At 42.9% G+C, this 20,768-nt stretch overlaps 2 long non-coding RNA genes across 4 annotated transcripts; one reads left to right on the forward strand and one right to left on the reverse strand.

Moving 5' to 3' along the window:
• Nucleotides 1–2,107: 2,107 nt before the first annotated feature.
• On the reverse strand, nucleotides 2,108–11,218 carry LOC141353212 (uncharacterized). 3 transcript variants are annotated; one of them, XR_012360230.1, is made up of 3 exons: nucleotides 10,472–11,218; nucleotides 9,208–10,385; nucleotides 2,108–2,490 (listed from the first exon to the last, which is right to left on the reverse strand). It is a non-coding gene; the product is annotated as an uncharacterized lncRNA (long non-coding RNA). The 3 variants fall into 3 exon arrangements; XR_012360232.1 differs by having other exon boundaries at nucleotides 9,208–9,944; nucleotides 10,462–11,214; XR_012360231.1 differs by having other exon boundaries at nucleotides 9,208–9,944; nucleotides 10,472–11,212.
• A 1,844-nt stretch (nucleotides 11,219–13,062) lies between these two features.
• LOC141353278 (uncharacterized) lies at nucleotides 13,063–17,054 on the forward strand. Its single transcript, XR_012360295.1, has 3 exons — nucleotides 13,063–13,168; nucleotides 14,206–14,350; nucleotides 16,622–17,054. It is a non-coding gene; the product is annotated as an uncharacterized lncRNA (long non-coding RNA).
• Nucleotides 17,055–20,768: the final 3,714 nt, after the last annotated feature.

Here is a 20,768-nt window from a genome sequence, read left to right on the forward strand (position 1 = left end):
TTCAGAAATGGCCGAAAATTGCAAAAAAAAATTTACACCAGATTTGATACGCTGATGTATGATTAGAGTCTGAGGTCACACAAAAAAAGGTATTCTTGCAACACTAGTTGGCTTCATAATTGAATAAAACCTTTGATATCAAGCAAGCCATACAACTATGGTCATACAACTGTTTCTTTACAAAACTAAAGTGTATAAATTAGCTATATGTAACACAGTCATGACCTGAGGGTGGATGCACGATTTTGTCATAGCGCCACCTAGTGAATGGCTTTTTTGCTAAAAAACCACTGCAAACTTTTCTATGCATCAGAAATATGTAGAGACATGAGGGTGGGCTCTTTGACTCATAAACAACACTGTAACAGTTTGTGACCTGTGTTTTGACACACTGTTAATGGAGAGATTTCACATAAGGTTTCCTTAGGTTCTTTAAACTGCTCATCCAAACTCAAATTTACTTCATTCTGTGCCCTTTTGGCTTGACCCCCGGTATTGCTGCTTGCAGCTATATTTTATTTTTATTATCAGAATAAATGGAACAGCAATGTATGTTAAAGGCGGAGTCCACGATGTTTGAAAAACGGTTTGGAGAAGGAGACGGGCCGACTACCAAAACACACTTATAGCCAATCAAATCAAATCAAATGCCGGGTTGCGTATGTGTGGGGCGGGTCTATCAACAGAAGGTCCAGATTCTATTGGGGTAGGGGCGTGTTTGTTTAGGTGATTTCAAATATCAACATTGGCTTTCAAACATCATGGACTCCGCCTTTAATGGTTTAACATATGAAGGAAGGGTATTTCTAGCTGCAGAAAGTATAGTAGAGAAAAAGTAGAGAAAGAGTGGCCATAAATTATCTGGAAATTTATTATTACAAGCCGTTGCAAAGTGTAAGTGCTGTGAGAATATTTAGACGAAGTGGTAACACTTCACTTGAAGGGGTCTGCATAAGACTGACATGACCTTCTTAATCATGATATGACACTTGTCATTAAGTGTCATTAAGTGTCAATCGCTCAGTTACGTAATTTTTCATGCAAAGATGACATTGTTTGAGATGTCTTTGTTATGACAACTTGACATAAACCAATACATCATAACTTGTCATGACAACTTGACATTACCAAGACAGCATAACTTGACATAGCAGATTAACTATCAAACTTAAGGAACTACCTAGCTTTTTGGGTTTTGACACTGGCTGTCATGAGGCCATTATACTGTAATTGTGTCATGAATATTTTTCTGACCACATTTTTTTTTACCAGTGATACAAATTAAATGTGTCATTAAAATGTCATTATGTGTTAATCTTAGGCTTGGGCGGTATCCAAATTTTGATACCATCAAACCGCCTCCCTATTTTACCCCGGTATATAGGGTATTACTGTGAATAATTATAAAATTATGATGTAAGGCTCAGACAGTGTCACCAAACTGTTGGCTTGTGCCTAAACCCTTCAGAAACTGAATACCAAACACTAATACTGAAACAATAACAAAATAACATGCACAACAATATTAACAACTTTTAATAGCAACTATTAGCAGTTTATAAAAAAGTTTAATACAACAGTCAAACATAATTAACCGGTTGTCGGTTAAAAAAGTGATCTGTGAAATTAGGCTATTAGACAGTGGACTAAACGCTTCTACAGTTAGCCATCTTCCCAGATAGCAATGAGTCGGCGGACCACCGGTGGTGCTCTGGAGGCAGTAAGCGTCATAAGGGCGTAATCGCAAACAGGTCTGAAGGTTAAGCATAAATTAAGCAGTCTGCATGCTGGCGGCATCTCGCAACAAATGGGAGTGACGTATTCGGCGGCAAAAGTTTCATCCCCGCCAGCGGGACGCACCTATAGCCGACAGCTTGGGGCTGGCGGCATAAAGAAGCCATGCAGATATTTTTTGCTATCTGGGTTATTCCATTATTAACCCATAAAGCTAATGTGGCGAAGTCGCTCTACTGCTATCAATGCAAGTTCACCTACTTGCAGGGGGATTTGACTACGCCACCTGGGAACTACCCAGGAAACAAAAATGACCCCTAGGTCACACAGGTTCACTTCTCATATATAATTAAAGGCAGGCAGAGAACATGAGTATCAAAAATACAAAATTTATTAATCAGTAATAAAAAATAGAACAGTTAATTTTTCTTTAAAAGGAGTATGTTACACCTCCAATCAGTTCAATGTCGAGACAAGATGGATCGCATCACTTCAGATCTCAACAATATTCTTACTGCAAATGATGCGGTAAGTGGCAGCTGGATACAGAATAAATCAAAACAAATATAACAAAACAGGGCTGAGGTTACCCACAGGAGTGATCACCGGCGCACGTTGCCAAAGAGCACACTTCATATACACACCACACCGTGAACTTAGATTACAAATCAGACACTCCAAAAAGGTGTAACACAGCAAATGTTGGGATAGTACAACCACCACCACCAGATCCTTCACCCGTGGGGACCTCAGCTCCTGAAAGAAAATTAAACACAAAATAAATATCAAAAATAATATTGGTCAGACATACACAAAATAAATCACAAAAGTCACAACACACTCCATTACACAAATATTTAAACAAGAACAAAATAAAGAAATACAATTTAAACTAACTAATAACGAATGCAAAAATCCACATACAATTATTCAGAAAAAAAGAAAAGAAAAAGTTAAGCAGCAGCAGTAAGGCTACAATTGAGACCGACAAACACAGACGCTTAGCTCGAGTATGCTACGCGATTCTCCGCTCAGCAGGACGTTTCCATATAACTGAACACTTTACAGAAACCAGACAGCAGCAACAGTTCCCAGCATAATACTGTGCAATTTGGCAAAGTTTATGCAGCACACAGCGGCGGTAGAAAATGAAACTAAAGCTGAAATGTATAATCAGCCAAAGTGAAAGGGAGAATCCTACAAAATATAAACAAACAGCCTGTATCATTGCAGATCCCAGATTACAATTAAAATTCCCCACTAATACCCTTACCTCGACTTACCACAAGCGGATAGATAAAAAGTTTTAGGTAGGCTTCAGTATCAAGCCACGGCCAAGCATGCACAGCATTCAGATCACCCACGGTTACGCTGGAATACAGGGACTACACATTACCAAAAACCCACCCTTTAATCATCCAGCCCTTTTTAAATAAACCTGACCTTGTGATACAAAAACAGCGCTCACTTACCGGAAAGGGCAGTCAACAGCTCCTCGCTAAAGCAACCGTAAAACTACATCAAGAACAGGAGGGCTAGATTGTAGCAACAAAACCACTGCACAGATGGAAAGCCAAGCTGCAATATAGCGCGCAAATCGTTAGTGTTATATGTACAGTGAAGAGTTAGCAGCATGCTACGTAACAACAACAACACATACCGTAAGCCACCATCAACACAGCGAAAAGGGGGAGGGTCCGGACGTGACGCATACCAAGCTAAAGCCAACCAGCTCTAATATAGCCAATACTCACTGCTGATTGGTCATCACGGGTGTCACTCACCACCACTTACCTCATTCATGCTGTTACAATCCACCCCCAGCTTCTGCATCGTCGCCCCGACGATGAGTTACGCAAAAACCTGCCCCCTAACCCTTCAATCCCATGGATGAAACAGAGCACCAACTGCACTACTCACGATACTAGACACAGTACCTTCCCCCACTGACCGTGGGAGGTGGTGTACATTAGGGTGCTGCCCGGCAGTACGCCTTCCAGTCCTCCTCACCACACTTTCCCCTGCTACCACAGAACTTACAGGAGGATCCCCAGAACTTAACAGGGGATTCAGTACTGGCTGCATGGTTACCCCTGTCCCAGAAATTCCTTCTACTTCCGGAGCTACACCAGACTCTTGAGGGGCAGGCTGGACCGTACCTGGCGGTGCTGAACCACTAGTACCCAGAGCAGTTTCGGACACCAAAACGAATAAATCACCCTCATCAAAGTCGTCCTCCCGTAGCCGCACAGGTTCCACTAATGGCACATCCTGCGGGACAGGGAAATGGCTCCTACCAATCTGTGGCTTTAATAAAGATCGGTGCACATGCTTCAATTTATCTAAATCTGTAGTAGGGGCAGGTGGCTATGGCAGGGGGCCACCGAGATCGCACAACCCATCACAACCAGATTTAATGGCGCCTATGCACCCAACATGGGGCCAAAGGGAGTGATGCGGATGAATAAGGGGGCACACAGGAACCCACCATGAAAGGAATGGCTGGGCCTCTCATGGACCACTAAGAGCCCTAGTGGATAATGGACCTAAATAGTCCACCGTAAAAAAAAAAAAGTTTCAACAACGGTGGGGATAATGGGTTTCTGGTAAAATTGAAAAGTGACTATCAACAAACCACTACCCTATAAGGTAGCAAACCAGTCTAGTTCGCACGCATTTCTGTATTCCTCCGGAATGGTGTACACCACACCTCCCTCTGTGGGTGCCTTGATGACCTGATGCAACACAGAGCTCCACTGGTCATGGATTTTGTTTCTACCTCTCACGCTGTAATCGCGGAGATATACCAACTGACCCTCCTTCAGTACGGATTCTCGTACCTGTAGATCATGCCGTGCTTTTCGGCGATTGGCTGCAACCCCCAACCGCTCACGAGCACCCTCAAAAGCCACCTGCAACCGATCCTGGTGCTCCAGGACCCACCGATGGACACTACCAGCCAGCGGTTCCTCAACCCTACCAAGCAGGAAGTCAACCGGAAGTCTAGGCTCCTGCCCGAACATCAAGTAGTAAGGGCATTCTCCTGTGGTTTGGTGAGGGGTAGTGTTATACGCAAACAAAACCTGAGGGAGACAAGATGGCCAATCCCTTTTTTTCTCCACTGGTAAAGCGCGCAACAAATCGTGCAACGTCCTATTAAAACGTTCACACTGGCCGTTACCAGCCGGGTGGTATGGTGTAGTGCGCGATTTTTCCACTCCGTATAAACCACAAAGCTGCTGAATGAGAGCCGACTCGAAGTTACGGCCCTGGTCTGAATGGATGCGACTCGGTACGCCTAACCTGCAAAACCATTCATTTACCAAAACCTGCGCCACCGTCTCCGCTCGTTGGTCCCTGGTGGGTACAGCCAAGGTATATTTAGTAAAAATGTCGGTCATGACCAACACGTTCTCCAGACCAGAGCTCGAGGGCTCTAACACTGTGAAATCCAATGCTAGGATCTCATTTGGCCGTGCGGCCAACAGATGCCCCATGAAGGCAGCGGGGGCATGCTGAACCCCTTTGGCACACTGGCACCGCTCGCACTCCTGACACCACTGAGCAATATCCACCGACATCCCGGGCCAGTAGCAGCACTGCCACACCAACTGCGTGGTGCGCTCCACCCCCTGGTGCCCATGCAGCTGGTGCAGCTGCGTCAACACCTCAGGCTTCATGGCCGCCGGTAATAGCACCTGCAGGACCTCTTCCCCACCATCTGGGCAATACACCCGACGATAAAGCACACCCTCAATCTCCACCAGGCGGCTCCACTGCCGCAACAAGATCACCGTAGCCCTAGACAGTTTCCTACGTTCTTCAGAACTAGGTGGCAATTTACGCCTCCAGAACACCAGAATCTCTCCAATAACCAAATCGGCCTGCTGCTTAATGGACATATCACTAGTGGAATTACCGGGAAATGATACAATTTGATTTACCTGAGTCACCAATCCCTCTTGGCCAGCTTGACGCAAGGCAGCTGGAACAGCAGCACCCAGGTACCAACCCTGAATTTCTGCTACACCAGGGGGGTTTTGATGGGACAGAGCGTCAGCATTGCGATTGCTCTTGCCTGACCTATATTTCAGCTCGAAGTCAAAAGCAGCCAACTGGGCAGCCCAACGCTGTTCCATGGCACCCAACTTGGCTGAGGTCAGGTAGCTAAGGGGGTTATTGTCAGTGTAGACTATACACTTGTGTCCTAATAGATATTCACGAAATTTTTCGGTCATGGCCCACTTGAGCGCAAGAAATTCCAGTATCATAGAACTGTAATTAGAAGTATTGCGCTCAGTGGGCCTCAAACCTCGACTACCATAAGCGATGGGACGCACCTTACCTTGTTGTTCTTGTGAAAGAACTGCCCCCAACCCTCCATAGCTGGCATCTACCTCCAAAATAAAAGGGAGTGTAAAGTCAGCATAGGCAAGTACAGGGGCTGTTGTCAGTCTACACTTTAACTCCTCAAAGCTACTCTGGCACTCAGTAGACCACGCCTCCGCAAACTCCCGAGACTCACGCTTTGTCCGCTTTGGAGTTGCCAGCTCAGCCACCAATCTGTGAAGGGGGGCGGCCAACTTCGCAAACCCCTCCACAAATCGGCGGTAATAGCTAGCAAACCCCAAAAATGACCGCAACCCTGACACACTAGTCGGCAGCGGCCACTGAGAAACTGCCTCAATCTTACCTGGGTCTGTGGAGACCCCTTCTGACGAGATCACATGACCCAAGTACTGCACCTCTCGTCTGAAAAAGGCACACTTTGACAATTTGGCCTTCAACCCTTCCCTGCACAATTCGAGCTAAATGTTGGTCAACTGAGGAGGAAAACACAACAATATCATCAAGGTACAAAAGGAGGGACTGGCACTGTTGGTCCCCAAACAACCGTTCCATCAATCTCTGGAAGGTGCTGGGGGCGTTGCACAGCCCGAATGGCATCCGATTCCATTCAAAAAGCCCGAACGGAGTGCAGAAAGCTGTCTTTGGGCGGTCTACCTCACTTACCGGGACCTGATTGTACCCGCTGGCAAGGTCCATGGTGGAGAACCAACAGGCCCCTGCCAGCGAGTCCAACGTCTCCTCAATACGGGGCAGGGGGAAGGCATCCTTCCGTGTCTTTGAATTTAAATGACGGTAGTCCATGCACATGCGTAGACTACCGTCTTTTTTCTTAACCAAAACGATAGGTGAAGCGTAAGGACTACAGCTTTCGCGAATTATGCGAGCTTCCAACAACTGGTTAATGTGTGCCTTCACTACCTCGTACTCAGAGGGGGGAATACGCCTGTATCGCTGCCGCACAGGGACCTCATCAAACAAAGGGATCTCGTGTGAAATAAGATTGGTACATCCTAAATCCCCATCATGCAAGGAAAACACAGATGAGTACTTATGCAATAGGGTCTTTACCTTGGATTGCTCCTCCACTGACAGCACAGATAAATCGATTTCATTAATCTGCTCCTGCACCGAAGGGGACGCCTCCACTAATTGAGAACTCACCCTAGCCGAGACTTCCTGAACCTCAGTGACCCCTGGGGGTAAACTAACCACGTAAACGTGATTAATAGTGCCTATAACTGTACTAGTATACATCATTACATCCATTGTGCCTACATTAACCACAGGCACATAGGCTGTACCCCGGTCCACTTGTACCAAAGCAGGAGATGCCAACAAACCGGCTGGAAGACCAGTATCTGGTGGCTCAAAAAGTACCGTACCACTTGAGTATTGCGCAGAGCATGTTACGGCAACCAATTTCATGGTGCCCCCTGGGATGCGACACGTCCGATGTCCCCGCACCTTAACTCGACCCCCCTGATTTGGACTTGATTGAATTTCAACGCGATGGCAATACTGTAGTGCCTGAAAAACCGAAGTGGGGGCCTGTGACACACCGGGTAAATCAAAAAGACTTGGGCCATGTTGGCCAAAGAGCTCCCGGTAGCAGCGGCTCAGGACATTCATTCCAAGAACCCCAGGAACCCGAGCACACAAACTGCCTGGAGGATCTTTGACAACCAGCACTCCACAACCCAAAATTACCCGCCCACAAAGCTGTACGTCAAGTTCCAAATAACCAATGTAAGGAATTGAGAGACCGTTGGCGGCCCGAAGCTGTAACCAATGGCATGACCTAAGTTGTTCTTGACCCCTCGACCCAAAATTTGTCATGAAACAACTCTCCGTAATGGTGGACACCATAGAGCCAGTGTCCACCAGGCAAGGTACACTCACCCCATCCATACGCACGTCGAGTTGCGGACACTTTGACATGAGACGAGACATAAAATCTAAATTACCAAAAGCACCCGAGCCTGTCCTTTCCCCGACCGAGCTGTGGCTCTGCAGCTCAGCGGGAACTAGTTTTCCGACGGTTGCCTGGACTGTGACTGCCCACCCCTAGTTGATGCTGTATCTACACGTGAGGCGGGAAAATGGGAAGGCCTCCGTTCCCGATCACAATCTCTGACAAAATGACCAGGCTGCTGACACCTTCTACAAATAATCTGACTCAGCCTAGATGCTTGCGACCGTGCAGGGGGATTTTGAATCTGAGCCACACTTTGAGTTAATTGATTTAATTGTTGCTGCTGCTTTTTTAGCATTTCACGCAATTCACTCAATTCAGAAGTCGACGAGATATTACTATGGGTATGCTGATGTCCCTGTACCCCATACTGAATGCCATACGCAGATGGAACCGATTGACTTCGACCGCGTGACCCCCCAGGCATTCCCTCACGTTCCCAACGCATAGCTTCACTGCGAACATCCAGTAATTTAATAGTGGGTTGGCGACGGACTAATTGTTTCAGCTCACGTCGTAAAGCACCATCACTCACATGTTCCACAAATTGATCCCGCAATAAAATGTCTGCATTTGGCATACCATGGGGTGATTGAGTTTTCACCTTTTCCAGGAGATTCAACAGGGCCAGGGAGAACTCTAACAAGGTCTCCCCGTCCTGTTGTTTCCTGGAAAAAAAGGACTCCTGAAGAGCCACATAAGAACTCGTGCAACCATACAACTCACGCAACGCTTGAATAATTTTGTTTGGATCCTCCCTCTCATCCCTAGGCCGATAACGAATCTCCTCTCTCGCCTCACCCTCCAAATGATCAGCCAGAAAAAATGCCTGATCAGTTGTAGAGAGATGGCGAAGTCGCATACAGGCCTCAGCCTCTTCTACCCATTCATCGATCGTAATGCCTGACCTACCATTAAATTTTGGGCACTTACGATCCCGAGGGACAAAGACAAATCGATCCGTCGCTGATGCACCCGCACCAGTGAGTGGGGGATCTCCGGTGGCTGGAATTGGTACATTATAGGGGCCAGGCAGAGCACTCGCCACTGGTTCCTGTCGCAATCTTTCTTTATCTGCCCTTAACTGGGCTACTAATTCTCTCAACTCACGCAATTCATCATCCATATTGGTAAAACGCACAAGCACTCACCACTAACGATGAAAAGACAAGACCCAGTGGGGATGCTCCTCACATTAACTCACAAAATAGAATACTGCTGCCTGGTTTCTGCAAAAAAAGAAAGAGAAAAAAAAAAAGACAGACACACAAAATACCAATACTAACCACAAAATGATACTCACGTCTCTGCACTACACAATAGAGATCCTGCCGAGACTACGCCAAATGTGGCGGAGAGACGCTCTACTGCTATCAATGCAAGTTCACCTACTTGCAGGGGAATTTGACTACGCCACCTGGGAACTACCCAGGAAACAAAAATGACCCCTAGGTCACACAGGTTCACTTCTCATATATAATTAAAGGCAGGCAGAGAACATGAGTATCAAAAATACAAAATTTATTAATCAGTAATAAAAAATAGAACAGTTAATTTTTCTTTAAAAGGAGTATGTTACACCTCCAATCAGTTCAAATGTCGAGACAAGATGGATCGCATCACTTCAGATCTCAACAATATTCTTACTGCAAATGATGCGGTAAGTGGCAGCTGGATACAGAATAAATCAAAACAAATATAACAAAACAGGGCTGAGGTTACCCACAGGAGTGATCACCGGCGCACGTTGCCAAAGAGCACACTTCATATACACACCACACCGTGAACTTAGATTACAAATCAGACACTCCAAAAAGGTGTAACACAGCAAATGTTGGGATAGTACAACCACCACCACCAGATCCTTCACCCGTGGGGACCTCAGCTCCTGAAAGAAAATTAAACACAAAATAAATATCAAAAATAATATTGGTCAGACATACACAAAATAAATCACAAAAGTCACAACACACTCCATTACACAAATATTTAAACAAGAACAAAATAAAGAAATACAATTTAAACTAACTAATAACGAATGCAAAAATCCACATACAATTATTCAGAAAAAAAGAAAAGAAAAAGTTAAGCAGCAGCAGTAAGGCTACAATTGAGACCGACAAACACAGACGCTTAGCTCGAGTATGCTACGCGATTCTCCGCTCAGCAGGACGTTTCCATATAACTGAACACTTTACAGAAACCAGACAGCAGCAACAGTTCCCAGCATAATACTGTGCAATTTGGCAAAGTTTATGCAGCACACAGCGGCGGTAGAAAATGAAACTAAAGCTGAAATGTATAATCAGCCAAAGTGAAAGGGAGAATCCTACAAAATATAAACAAACAGCCTGTATCATTGCAGATCCCAGATTACAATTAAAATTCCCCACTAATACCCTTACCTCGACTTACCACAAGCGGATAGATAAAAAGTTTTAGGTAGGCTTCAGTATCAAGCCACGGCCAAGCATGCACAGCATTCAGATCACCCACGGTTACGCTGGAATACAGGGACTACACATTACCAAAAACCCACCCTTTAATCATCCAGCCCTTTTTAAATAAACCTGACCTTGTGATACAAAAACAGCGCTCACTTACCGGAAAGGGCAGTCAACAGCTCCTCGCTAAAGCAACCGTAAAACTACATCAAGAACAGGAGGGCTAGATTGTAGCAACAAAACCACTGCACAGATGGAAAGCCAAGCTGCAATATAGCGCGCAAATCGTTAGTGTTATATGTACAGTGAAGAGTTAGCAGCATGCTACGTAACAACAACAACACATACCGTAAGCCACCATCAACACAGCGAAAAGGGGGAGGGTCCGGACGTGACGCATACCAAGCTAAAGCCAACCAGCTCTAATATAGCCAATACTCACTGCTGATTGGTCATCACGGGTGTCACTCACCACCACTTACCTCATTCATGCTGTTACACTAAGTAGTTTCTTAAGTTTGATCATTAATCTGCTATGTCAAGTTATGTGGTCTTGGTAATGTCAAGGTGTCATGACAAGTTATGATGTATTGTATGATGTATATATATTTTTTTTAAATATGTTTTAACATGCACATGATTAATTACATACACAAAATAGTGGTCATGAAAATGTACTCAGATTTAGCATATAAATCAGGCTACACTCATCTGACAAATAATGACACTCACAGGAAAATGTAAATTCAAGTGAATGCTTCTAAAAGTAAAACGTATTGGTATCGGTAATACTGCCCATGTATTTACTTGGTATCGGATCGATACAAAATTTTACAGTATCACCCACCACTAATTTACATTGCAAATCTTGATGCCCATTTCCAATTTGTTGCCTGTATTTGATTTTTTTTGGACAACTAACTTACACAATCTTTTAAAAGCAACTCGTATCCAATATCTGAATTGAACTAAACACTTGGCAAAACAATTTAAGGAAGACATACTGACCCAGAAACAGCTTAAATCTCAGAGGATATTGTTGCAATATGCAGTAGACACACAAAAAAGAATATGCAAGATTATAGCTTTATTTCTGTAATAAGACATAAAACTTTAACATTACTCCACTAAGTGGAGCCGTCATCCTTTATTGTGCTGCTAAGAAGAGTCATGTGATCGTGGGTGGTGTCCACCTCAGTGATGGGAGAAACAAACCTTTTTGAAGCTTTAAAACAACTAAAGCAATTGCTTCAAAAAAAGATTCACTATTTCGTAGCATTTAAAACACCATACACGCTGGCGACACCTGCTGGTCAAAATGTGTAAAGGCAAAGAGATCTAGGTCCAAACATCACACCTTCTACAAACAATTTAAAATAGGTTCTTAACAGTGTAATAATGCTTTCAATATACAGTGTTTCCCACAGATCTGGAATTTAATTGTGGTGGTACACTGTAACGAATTGCTGTAAAAAGTACAGCATTATTTTACAGCAGCGGGCTGTTTTTCTAATAATACAGAAAATTGCTGTAAACTGCAATGCATTGTGGGGCCGCATGGCGTTTTAACCCAATATACAGAGTATTGTTGTAAATTTCAAATTTTCAGATTGCATTGTGGGATCTTCAACGGTCGAGATTTGTGAAGCGCCACCAGGAGTGATTCACAGCTGTGGGAAGTGAGTCATGTATTTGTTTTTAATATTTGGTAAGTGCAGTAGTATATGAAAGTATCTACAGTACATTTGTGGTTCATATTGGAAACGCCCATGTTGTCGCATCCGCCCTCCGTTCGCGGGAGCGAATGATACCTATGCGGGTTTTGAAAAGGTTTTGAAAGTCACGGTAGTATTTCACACATACCCCGTCGCTAAATATAGCAGCTACGAACAAAAACTGACTTTGTACGTTAAGAGTTACATTCCGTGACAAAAAGTAGGATTTACAGGAACTCCTTCGTCGGCGGGACGCGAATGAGACGCGGGGTTTTAGCCACGCGGTCGTTGTAGTATTTCAAACATACCGCCTTAACTGGGTTCCTACGTTAATTACATGCTTCAGTGAGAAAGTTGAGGAACTAAGTCGTCCACGGGATATGAATGAGACGTGCTTTAACCCGGTAACGTTAGCTTTAAATTACTTCAGGATGATTTCGTTTGATTAATAATGTTTTTCCTTATTTCATAATCCTTTTATATATACACATGTGTACAGTACAGTGCTTTATTTGTAAATATCTTTACAGTGGGGTGAGCAATTGGACAGGCAGGTGAAGAGGTAAGAGCAAATCCAAATAAACATTTAAAATTATATATTCTATTTACAGAGAGTTGTTTATTTGTGTTTCAGTTTTAATCTGACATCCCTAGGGGCTTACATTTCAATATAATTAATATATTTTTAGGTATACACTGTGTAATTTGCTTATTGTTTGTTTGTAACGCCTCTTGTTAAGTTATTTGGCTTAAAATAAAGAGGTAATTTACCCTAACATTAAAATATGGTTTAAATGTAAAAAGATAAATAGTAAAGATAAAGTATAGATAAATAGTACAGTTAAAAATAACTGTTGTTACATGTATTTGTTTTAGGAGACACTGGATGCATTCAGCCCAGCTTCCTGTCTGACTTTGCCACTCTGTTCACAGCATATCATCTTCATTCAAAGGTACAGTAGCTATTAAATCTTCAGCACATTACATATGTCACCCTGTTTATGAAATTCATTCTAAAGTCTTATAATTATGGTATTTTGGGCATCAAATTTTGATTTCAATCACTGATTTTACATTGATTTCAATCTTTCACACGAACTTAGTCAATATTAAAGGACTACTTAATTTTCTTTAAAAAATCCAGATAATTTACTCACCTCTATGTCATCCAAAACGTTGAGTACTTTCTTTGTTCAGTCAAGAAGAAATTACGTTTTTTGAGGAAAACATTCCAGGATTTTTTTTTCATTTTAATACTTTATGGACCCCAACACTTAACAGTTTTAGTGCAGTTTAAAATTGCAGTTTCAAAGGGCTCTAAATGATCCCAAACGAGGCATAAGGGTCTTTTCTAGCAAAACGATTGTCATTTTTGGCAAGAAAAAAAATTTGCACTTTTAAACCACAACTTTTGTCTTCCACCGGCCGTGTGACGCGCCAGCACAACCTTGCGTAATTGCGTAAGCACGTTACAATTTGCGTAACATTTTAAACAATAAACTGACACAAAGACATTAATTAGTATCATTCCACATAGGCTACAACAACGTCGGAACGGTCCTCTTTTTCCACACTTGTAAACACTAGGGCGGTAGTTTCGCATATGTATTCCATGACTTTTTGACGTCATAACGCATTACGTGAGGTCACGCTGGCGTGCCACACGGCTATCTGTGTGTGGAAATTACAATCGTTTTACTAGATAAGACCCTTATCTAGTAAATTATCTCGATTTTTTTTAAAGGAAATAGAGTAATCCTTTAAATATATATGATCACATTTAGTAGATATGATATATCTGAACTTGCATTATATGTTTGATCTAAATTAGGTTAGTAAATTAGTGGGGCATTGAAAATGTTGTGGGAGGTGGGTCCTAAGGACTGGAGTTTAGAAACAATGCTTTAACATATTGACTAATTTTAAAAACAATTACATGCCTCAAAAACTGAAACCAATCTGAATTATATTTATTTTCTGACTCTTTAAGCGATCTGTATCTGGAGAGAGGAACAAGAAGTCAGGAGGAAAAGTAAACATCAGGCCAAATGGTACAGAAGAAACAGGTTGCAGTGAACCTACATGTTGCTACTCTTCTTTGCAAAGTGATGGATTTGCAGTGGAGTTTCTGAAATGTAAGAAGTACATACACATACAAAGATCTCTTTTTCTTTTATTATTCACTATCTCTAGCTATCATCCCTCTATCTGTATCTGACTGTATTTAATCTATCATCACTCTATGGGACTGTTTACACTTGGTATTAAGATATGTTTTTATCGATCGAATCACAAGTAGATGAGAGAGACACATCACGTTTACACCTGGTATTTAAATTCTTCTTTTGTCCACTTTTGAGCGCTTCTGTCCTCTATACTTTGAGGGGGTGGTCTGTGAGACTGTGGGCGAGTCTATCTGTTAAACACGAGTGGGAGTAATGACAAGTTTTTATGGACGCGAACTAATATTATTTCGGAGTCCGCTGCTTGTGTTGTAAGTAAACATGCTGCACAGTGTTTTGTACATGAATATGTCACAGGTCGGAGCGGACCACAGGTGTCGTGAGTCGCACCCCTTTCTAGTTTCCACCTCGAGGAGGTCCCAAGAGTACCCCAATGACCAGACACACAGAGAGCGCAAGTATAATTAAAACAAAACTTTATTTAAATTACTTAAAATTATGGGGGAGTCTTTTACTTGGTTAGTTCACCATCGCCTCCGCAGGGACAGGAAGATCCAGGATGTCGATGCAGGGCGTCAACGTAGGGTATCCATGCAGGAAGTCGCGGATGGCATATAAATAAGATGTTACCTCACCAGCCTTGACGTCCACTTGGTTCAACACGACTCGTCCAGCCTAGAGATGGTTACTGACAGCACAAACACAGCATAACGCTGCAAGGTTTCAAGTGTACACACTCACGGCAAGGACAAGGACTCACCCACTGCACCACACACACTCTAAGTGAAATAGGGTCACAACCACGGCTGACTAGGACTCATCCTGAGATTCGTTGGGCGCTGATTGCAATGGAGGGTCGAATTGTGACCGTCGCGACCCCTTGCATCTTCCTGTACTTGTGGCTCACCCACAACTCCTTTCCACAGTGGGGCCGCTCACCTGTATGCTAAAACTCACAACACTCTCTTGATGGTTTACTCTCCAATATGATGTAATTTACAAATGTTCAGAGGTACTCACAAACGGCGATAACACTCTTCCTTTGTCTCCTTCTCCTTCGAGCTCTCGGATATTCTTCACACCATCAGTTATCAATCGCTGGCGGTCTCCCTTTGCGGCACTACCGGTAAGTATTCCTATTGCTGTTACTCAGAGTATGTTATTGTTTTGCATGTGTTGTTTCACAGATCGTCATTTAAATGTGATATACTCAGCCCAATCACTAGTGTCCTTAACTCCGTTTTCACTCAGTCAATAGTATCCTCCGCCTTCACAACGCTGACTTCGCCCAGACACTCAACTCCTCTCACCAGATCGGCTAGAATAAACTGCACCGTTTGCAACTTCTGAGGTTCTGATATACTCCTCCTCTTCTCCCCGTTGTCCAATCAATAATCGCCACACTCACTTAACACACCTGTGTCTGATGAAACCTGATTTTCCTCCGGGAGTTTCCCAGAAGTGCCGGTGTTTGTGTTTTACGGTCCGGGTGGAACCAATTTCCACCAACTTTAGTTCCGCCCCAAAAAGTCACTCTTTGACAAATATATTAGAGCTTTTTCTAGTGTAGTGTTCTCTAGTCTAGTAATGTAAATTCACATGTGGTTAAATGTGTTCAAATGTCTCCGCCCATTTATCTAATCTGAGGTACTAAACACAATGTTTTACATCTTTTCTGACATCTGGCGCGAACACACTATGTACAGTGCTATTTTTAGCCTTTCATTGATAAAACTAAAATGGCTGATCTCCGCGTAGTTTCATTTTTCAAGCGTGTGAAAGTTGCACAATCTTATTTCGTCAATTGCGCTGAAATATCAGAGAAAGATCTAACATGTACACGTACAAAACACTGTGCAGCAGGTTTACTTACATCACAAGCAGCTGACTCTGACATAATATTAGTTCACGTCCATATAAACTCATCATTACTCTCGCTCGTGTTTAACAGAGAGACTCGCCCACAGTCTCACAGACCACCCCCTCAAAGTATGCAGGACAGAATTGGTCAAAAGTGAACAAAAGATACGGATTTAAATACCAGGTCCAAACGTTATGTGTCTCTCTCGTCCACTTTTGATCCGATCGACAAAAACACATCTTAATAAGTGTAAACAGCCACTGACATCGCTCTGTTTCTGACTGTATTTGTTATGCATCTGTCTTTAACTGTATACTTACGTTTTGTAATATCTAATATATTGTCCTTCTATTTTTGCTTAGCCGCCTTTCGCAACCTGTTATGGAACACAGTCTGGAGCCGAATTGTTTTCCTTGACCAGAAGTTTATTGGAATCGCTTGAGGTCATTTGGACATACTGGACTTTTCCTGCAGTGGTGACAATTAATCTTCATTTCATTTTGTCATCCATGAAAATTATTTGTGAGTCCTATTGGATTTGATTCCTATCAACAGTGAAGGTAAAGACCCATTGTTCCACACTCTTTTACAGCATCATCAAGCTATTGTTGTTGTCATCGTTATTTAGCAACCTCTAGCTAAATATTTTTTATATTGTGCCTTTAAAGTTATGCAGTTTTTTAGATATTCCTCTTTCTGTGTGATGGGCCACACAGTGTACATGTTTCAATTACTTTAAAAATATTTATATTTCATGTCCATTAAAAAAAAACATTCAAAATACATGTTTTGAAATTTTCCATGCGAATGTAAAAGTTATATATTAAATAAATTTGAACTGTTTTTAAAGCTTGTGTTAATTTTTAATTTTGTGAAATAATAGGTGAATTAAGTTATGTACAACATGTTATGGTATGTTTGCCTTAAATGTATTTCAGTGGCCAGTTTTAATCATTAGAATACTATACTGCATTTACATACTAAATTAAAAGTAACTTACTGTAAAAAAAAAATACAGCCTTAGTTTTAAAATACAGTTTTTTACAGTAATCAAAAATACAGGCAAAGTCTGTAAATTAAATTACAGCATTTTTGTAAAAAATACAGTTTTTACAGTAATCAGAAAATACAGGAAAAGTCTGTAAATTAAAATTACAGCGACACTACTGTAAAAATTACAGTAACGGGCTGGCAACCCTGCTGCCAGTATTTTACTGTAAAATTTACAGGTAATTTTTTACAGTGTACCCACAGACAAAAAAAAGAGTAATGAACAAGTAATGTGTGACACAACACAATACTTTGATTCATTGAACATTTATATTAAATTCACATTGTAGTTCATTAATCCACCCACCTCAACCTTTCTTTGCCATGAACAAAGCTGACACTGTTGGTCACTGTTGATGCTGGGAAACAGTATTTTGCTTACACTGGGGAATAACACTACTTCCATTGACAAAATGCACGCACAGCCTATTTGGTCACGTGCGTTTTAAAAGGGTCTATATTATATATAGTATATTAATGATAGACAGTGCAGGTCTATAGACTATAAATGTGACTGAAGCTATAATGGTTACAATTGCTATTAGATAGAGCAGAAGCAGTAAACGTGCCTCTCTTTCTATTTCTCTCTTGCCGATAAAAAAAGCTTAATCCACTAATTATTTCAGATTCAAAAGTCTACTTGCTGTTTGGGTGACAGGTGACTTTACATTACAGCTTTGCATTTTTATATCTTGAGTCAGCTTGAGCTTTACTCGTTCAGTGCAATGGGCTTGACATTAGCATTGCTTTTTTGCTACCATCCCTTTGCAAACTTTTTAGATTTCAGAAAAGATATGATTTATTAATAATAACATTATAAAAAAATGGGAGAAAGAAAATGCGTGACTTTCAAAACAAGAGCTAGTTATTATCGCCATAGAAACTGAGGCATGCTGAAACTTAGTGCACATGAGCTTTAGCGCGGTAGAAAAGCGCTACGTTTTATTTTGTACCACCAAACTTGCTCGTATAACTACTCGTCTTAAATAGGAAAAACGTTGATGTGTTTGGTCACTTCTAACTTTATCTCTAAATGGTACCATTGAATGAATGGGGCTAAGCTAAATGCTATCGAAGCGTTGCAGCGCGCTCCAGATGATAGAGGGATGTATCAACAATTCTTAGTTAAGGTAATAACATATTTTAATATTGAAAATGAGTAGACTATTCCTTTAAAAAGGAGTAGGTTTCTGGAACTGGTGAATCCCGCTCTGAGTCGCTTCTGACTCTCACAGGGACCAACAGGCAAATCTTCTTTGTCTATTCCCTCTTTCGTAGTCCACACGTGAGTTATAATTGAGTATTCTCAGCTTTTTCTCCCTCTTCGGGGCCCTTGAGTGCCCTGCAGGCGGATTATTTCAGCCTCTCTGCCAGGACTCAGAAGAACATTCACAGGTATGTATGCAGGTAAGTAAGACAGGTAGGTACCTGGAGTTTAGAGCTGTAGGCGTCCAAAAGGTCTACAGGTGAAAACTCTGGGCTTGGAGCTTTTGGCGTACAAGAAGGTATAAAGATGCGTACACTGAGCTCTTGGCTTTGGGCGTACGGGGAAGTATACAGGTGAGTACACTGGGCTCCGGGCTTTGGGCGTACAGGTGAGTATCCAGGTGAGTACACTAGGCTCTTGGCTTTGGGCTTACAGGGAAGTCTACAGATGAGTATACTGGCTCTTGGCGTACAGGTAGGTATACAGGTATGTACACTGGGCTCTGGGCGTACAGCGAAGTATACAGGTGGGTACACTGGGCTTTGGGCGTACAGGGAAGTATACAGGTGGGTACACTGGGCTCTTGGCTTTGGGCGTACAGGTAAGTATACAGGTGAGTACACTGGATCTTGGCTTTGGGCTTACAGGGAAGTCTACCGGTGGGTACACTGGCTCTTGGGTTTGGGCGTACAGGTAAGTATACAGATGGGTACACTGAGCTCTGGGCTTTGGACGTACAGGGAAGATTTCAGGTGAGTACACTAGACTTGGCTCTAAATGGGTTTGACTTATGGGCAAGTGGACAGGCGCAGGCACGGGGCTTTAGCCCTTCTAGGCTCAGATAATTGGAGAAGACGTGTGGGCACACAGCAACTTCTAGTCTTCCTCACTAAGACAGACATCTGATGAACACTTGACCGTTGACTTCCCAGCAGGTAGGGGAACAGTCCCACGATGACACAGAGCCCTTGGCTCAGATCTACAGACTGACAGCAGAGGACACACAAATTTCACAGATGGAGACGCAGGCTGCTGTTGCCGCAGTATTTGGACTGGCACGTCCACTATTGGTACCTCCGAGATAGGTAGGTTGTGGTACAGGGTCGTGTCATATAGCGTACCGCCAGAGTGAGACCGACCGCTTCAAATCTCCTTTCCTTCAGACAACAGGGCAAGAGATTCGGACATGGGCTGACATCTGGAAACACTCACAAGTGTATAGTTATAGACACAGACAGCAAGTACACTTTTCCCACACAACAGGCAATGCACTAGTTCCTCCTCCTTCAGTATTAAACGCAATGTTCACAGCAAAACCTTACTTGTTGCGGTCGGAGAATGCCACCACCGGGCTGGGAGAGAGGTCAACAGGTCTCAATCGTGTAAGTATATAAGGCAGCCACCCAGCGCCACCACTCCACTCTTCTATCACAGGGCTCTTTCGTCAGCCTAAGAGGTGACCACTGACAACACTAACATTAGCACAGCACTACAACTGCCCAAGTGTACACACTTTAAAAAGACTCACCCACAACACTCCACACACTCACGGTGATATATGGTCAGCGTCACAACGTTTGACTGGTAGTTCCTGAGATAGTCAAACGATTGGGACAGAGGGCAACTTAGATGTACGTTGAGACCACAATCCTTGAGCTCCTCCTTCCTCTGCTCACTCGGTTCCCACACTTTTCAATAACAGAGATAGACTGAAGTGACAGTATTAGCACTCAAGCAAATGGCAAGGCAACAGCAGAACGAATTTCAAACATAGCACACTGTCCCTTTAATTACTGACTACTTCCCTCTTTCTTGCAGATGGCTCCTGCATCCGAGGCCACACATACATCAGAGGCTTTGTTCCTAAATTCTCCCCTCAGCTCTGTTTCCTGTGTTCCTCCAATATACACAGTCACATCAATAACAGTCACTTCAGAGGTGAATGAATGATTTCACTTAGCTTAGTTCTATTTCGGTCCAATTCTCCATCTTGTTTTCCTTGCCCAGCCTGCAAATCCACATCGACACGTCTCTCCAAACACACCGACCACTTCCGTCTCACCCACAATGCTTGTCGGAATAAAACTCCTGTTAGACGCGTCTTTTCAGCCCCCGTGGTTTTCCTCCGCTTCGCTCTTCATTCCTTCCTTGAAGGCTACTCTTCCTCTGCCATTGGCTTTCTTCATATAGATGCTCGTCTTTTCTCTTCGTTTCATTCTCCCGGCTTTCCCTCGTCCACCCCCTCTTACAAC

The sequence above is a fragment of the Misgurnus anguillicaudatus genome, chromosome 21 (assembly GCF_027580225.2).
Source record: "Misgurnus anguillicaudatus chromosome 21, ASM2758022v2, whole genome shotgun sequence".
NCBI classification, from domain to species: domain Eukaryota; kingdom Metazoa; phylum Chordata; class Actinopteri; order Cypriniformes; family Cobitidae; genus Misgurnus; species Misgurnus anguillicaudatus.